The sequence below is a fragment of the Orycteropus afer genome, unplaced genomic scaffold (genome assembly GCF_000298275.1).
Source record: "Orycteropus afer afer isolate SDZICR_OR568_19922 unplaced genomic scaffold, OryAfe1.0 scaffold00102, whole genome shotgun sequence".
NCBI classification, from domain to species: domain Eukaryota; kingdom Metazoa; phylum Chordata; class Mammalia; order Tubulidentata; family Orycteropodidae; genus Orycteropus; species Orycteropus afer.
Window position 1 is genome coordinate 5,889,634 of NW_006921689.1, and position 4,641 is coordinate 5,894,274.

Genomic DNA, 4,641 nt, shown 5'->3' on the forward strand with positions numbered 1-4,641 from the left:
TATATAAGCTTTACTGGTTTTGCTTCTCCAGAGAGCCCATCTCCTACCACACCATCCATAAAAGCACTCAGAATAAAACTTCATTCAAATAGAGGTCTAAGCAACAGCAGGCTATGTCTGAATTACAGAAAGTGGTCTCACTCTCCTTGCCCTTAGGCCCTTATGATCCACATTAAGACATGATTTTGGAGGTGTCTGATATACATCCTTATGCATATAGGAGCTTATGGCAAAAACCTGAGAATGCCACCCTACAGAAACCATTGGGATTCTGGACTAGAAAATTTCTAGATGTTGCAGCATGATACACACCAATTGACAGGTACACCTGCTATTGGGCATTAATTGAGACTGCCTCAATGACAGAAAGTCAAAAAGTCATCATTAGACCTGAAATGCCCATAATGTCTTGAGTGATGTCAGAGAAACACTCTAATAAGGAAGGCAGTACCTAAAATATTCCCATAATAAAATGGAAATGATTCATACAAGAACAAGCTACTGGAGGAATACAAGGAGGCATCCACTGGATCCATGAGCAAGTAGCTTCTTTTCCCATAGGTCTTAACCTGTAACTGCCTGAGAAGCTGCCAGAATCTACTGCCACATGGACTGTTCTCTATGAAGAACTTTCTGCTGACCAGCAGAAGGTTGCTTGGTTCAGATGGCAGTTCCAGGGTATATGGACAACATTTGATGTGGAAAGATGCTGCATTAAGACCAGCAGACAGAAAGCCTCTGATTGAAGAAAGTAAGAACAAATCAATTCACTGGGCTGAACTGCACACTGTTTTCTCATGTCACGGAAGAACTGGGCAATGGTGAGAGCCCATGTTTGGATTTTCATTGATTCACGGGCAGTGGCCAACAGTCTTGCTATATGGTCAGGCAAATAGGTGACAGAAACATGAACTATTAAGAGGACAGCCATGAGGGGAAAACATTCTGGGAATTCAGAGGGTGCACTGAAGTAGGCCATGTTGATCCCCATCAGAAGAATCTCCTCCTTGGATCAGAAGGTGATTAGAATCAGGAAGTGGACATATTGGAATGCTCCCTTGAGGTGGCCAATTGGATCCATGAAATGAGTGGACATGGGGGTGTTTCAGCAATACAGAGATAGACTGAATCTAGACACATCCCTGTTGCACCCTTTGCAGCACAATATACCAATAAGGACTGCTCTGTCAGTTAGCAAGAAAGACAGGTTACAGACAGTTATGGGACCTATTACTCAGTTATGAGGCCCTGAGCATAGCTGGTAAGTTGATTATGTAGGACCATTGATGCCATTGGCTCCAGGTGGCTACAAATGGGTCCTCACAGAAACAAACATTTACTCTACACTGGGCTTTGCTTATCCCGTGACAGATGCAAATGCCAAAACACCATTAATGGATTGGAACAACAGATACAATACCAGTTTGGACCACCAAGTTATGTTTCGTCAGACAAGGAACACATTTTATAGCCCAAAGGATGGTTCAGGAATGGTACAAGAATCCTATTAAGTGGGCATACAATGTAGAAGAACCAGGAGGTTGCTTGCAGTGCAGTGAATTTCATAATATGGCCCTTCTAGCCATAGATTTCCATTTTGTGATGCATAATAAATACTAATATCTATGTCTGTTTAAGGAACTCTGGTAACACAGTGCCTAAGGCATTTGACTGCCAACTAGAAAGTAGGTGGCTCAAACCCACCAGCTACTCCATGGGAGGAAGATGAAGCAATCTAGTTCTATATAGATTTACTGTCTTGGAAACCCAATGAGGGTCACTATGGAGTCCGGATTGACTTCATGGAGTAGGTTTTCAGTTTTGGTATACTTGTTTAGGGTGGGCTGTATCTTGATTCCGAGTGTGTGAGTTAAGCCATCACCATTAGTTTTCTTGAGGACATATATGAATGTTCTGGAAAAGTTATCTCTCTTGCTCTGGTCCTGCATTTGGTTCATCATCATCTCACCCCTGGACTTCAGAGAGCAGCTGGTCATCTGACCTTCCAATTGGTTTTGCTACCCCCTGCAACGATGCAGGTGGGGAGAAACTTCCAGACCTACCCATAGACTTGGGACTTGCCAGACTCCCAGCCTCCACCACCATGTGACCACTTCCTTGGCAATGTGTGAGTTCTGTGACATGTTACATCAAAATATGGAACCCTAAGACTGGAGGGAGATTACTGAGGAAAGAGGAGTTGATGTTAGAGATGATGGAGTGGTACAGAAGTTTGGAAAAGTTGGGCATTTGGGATATCTTTAACCTCCACCTCATGGGGACCAGCCTCATACTGATCCTTCTAAAATAAATTATTTGATCACAGACTTTGAAGAAATTTGGAGTAGGAATATAAGTAGGTGAAGTAGAGAATAAGGAATTTGGACAATTGGATAATAATATGTTTAGACCAACAACTTAGTGTATAAAAGTGGGTAATGAGAAATAGAAGAAATAAGGGAAGTGTTGAACAATTAAAATGCAATAGCATTGGTGTATTAGAGTTTCTTATAGAACTGGTGAATTGTCTGAAGGGGTTATTAGAGCTAAAACAATCAATAGAACTGGTAATCAGGGAGTGAGATCATTGAATGAGATTTTGGCATTAATACAGAAATTGATTATGATAAAATCTGTAAGATGTCATGAGATTAGTTAAAGAGAAATTCTTTTTAAGAGTGAAGAAGTCAAGAAACTAAAAGGAAGGCTGTTGATAGATTATCTATACAAAGGAAGAGAATTCTCGTTATTATTATTAGGTGCCATCAATTTAATTCCAACTCATACCAATTTATGCAGAATAAAACAAAACACTCTCACATCCTGGGCCATCCTTATGATTCTTGCTATGCTTGAGCCCATCCTTGCATTCACTGTGTCAATCCATTTTGTTGATGGGCTTTCCTTTTCTCCGACATTCCACTTTACCAACCATGATATCCTACTTACGAAACAGGATATCATGCATCTGCTCCCTTCTGACAACATAATCAAAGTACGTCAGATGATATCTGGCTATTCTTGCTTCTAAGAAACATTCTGGGCACAATTCTTCCAGGACAAAATTGTGTGTTCTTTTGGCAGTCCATGGTGGTATTTTCAGTATTCTTCATAAACACCACAAATCAAAGGCATCAATTCTTCTTCAGTCTTCCTTAGTTATTGTCCAGACTTCATATACATCTGAAATGACTGAAAATACCATGACTTAGGTTAGTTGCATCTTAGTTTTCTAAGTGAGATCTCCAGTCTTCAATATTTCAAAGAGATCTTTTGCAACACATTTTTTCAGTGCAATATGACATTTGACTGCTGCTTCCATGGGTGTTGATTGTGGAAACAAGTAAAATTAATTTCTTGACAATTTCAATATTTTCTCAATGAATCTTCATCCTCATTACTGTTCCATTTTTTAGAACTTTTTTAAAATTTTTATTGTGATTTTGGTGAAAGTTTACAGAGCAAATTCACTTTCCATACAGCAGCTCACTTTGTCTCATGACATTGACTACAATTTACCACAGTGCAACAACTCCCCTCCCACTTCTCCATAGTTACCTCTTCCCTGTGTCCTTCCCTCTGGAGCACTCTTGCACCCTGAGCTGTCCCCCTGTGCATACACAACCCTTCTATTCTCCCATGATTGATCTCTTCAAGGAGTGTATCTACCTAAATGTTCAGCTCATATGCCAGCCTTTTGTTTGGCTGGAAGCCACAGGAGTAAGTTCAACTCCAGACCTGAAGGGCAGTAACTCCATAGTCTCAGTGCTTCCATCAGGCTCTATCAAACCAGAAAACTTGGTCCTTTTTTTAAACTGATTTTCAGTTTTGTTTCACATTGTTCTCTCACTCTGTCCAGGATCTCCTACATAGATCACCCTCCCAGTGGTCAACAATGGTATCTATGCATCATTCAGTTCGTCTGGCCTCATAGTCATATGGGCTGAGGTTCACATAGTGTACCAGTCACTTGGACTAATTATTTCCATGTGTCTCTGGTTTTCTTCATTCTTTTTTGCTCTGGACAAGGAGAAACTCATCATTGCATCTAGATGTCTGCTTGCAAGCTTTTAAGATCCCAGTTGCTACTAATCAAAGTAGGATGTGGAACAATGTTTTTCTATATTAGGCCAATTAACCTTGATGTCTGCTGTGATGATGGTGCCGAGGCCACGGGTCCAACTATTCGCTCCCTCTGGGTAGCTGGCTATAGCCAAGAAGTGACTACAACCCTATCCTTTATCAACTCTACTATTTACCTAGGAATTGTTACAGAACATACAAATACACTTGTATAAACATTGTCTGCCAACCCTACACCTGGTAATGGGCATACTTGCCCCTGCATAGACTTACCTAATCATTCAGCCTGTCCACCCATCTGGCCACCTGTAGATTTATGTTCGCTTTCACTGACTATGCAGTATTGTATGTGCAACAGGGTTCATCTTTGTTGTCTATACCTCCCATGTTGTTGTTGTTGTTGTTGTTAAGTGCCGTCGAGTCATTTCTGACTCACAGCGACCCCATGCACAGCAGAACGAAACACTGCCCGATTCCATGCCAGCCCCACAATCCCTGCTATACTTGATCCCATCATCGCAGCCACCGTATCAATCCATCTCGTTGAGGGCCTCCCCC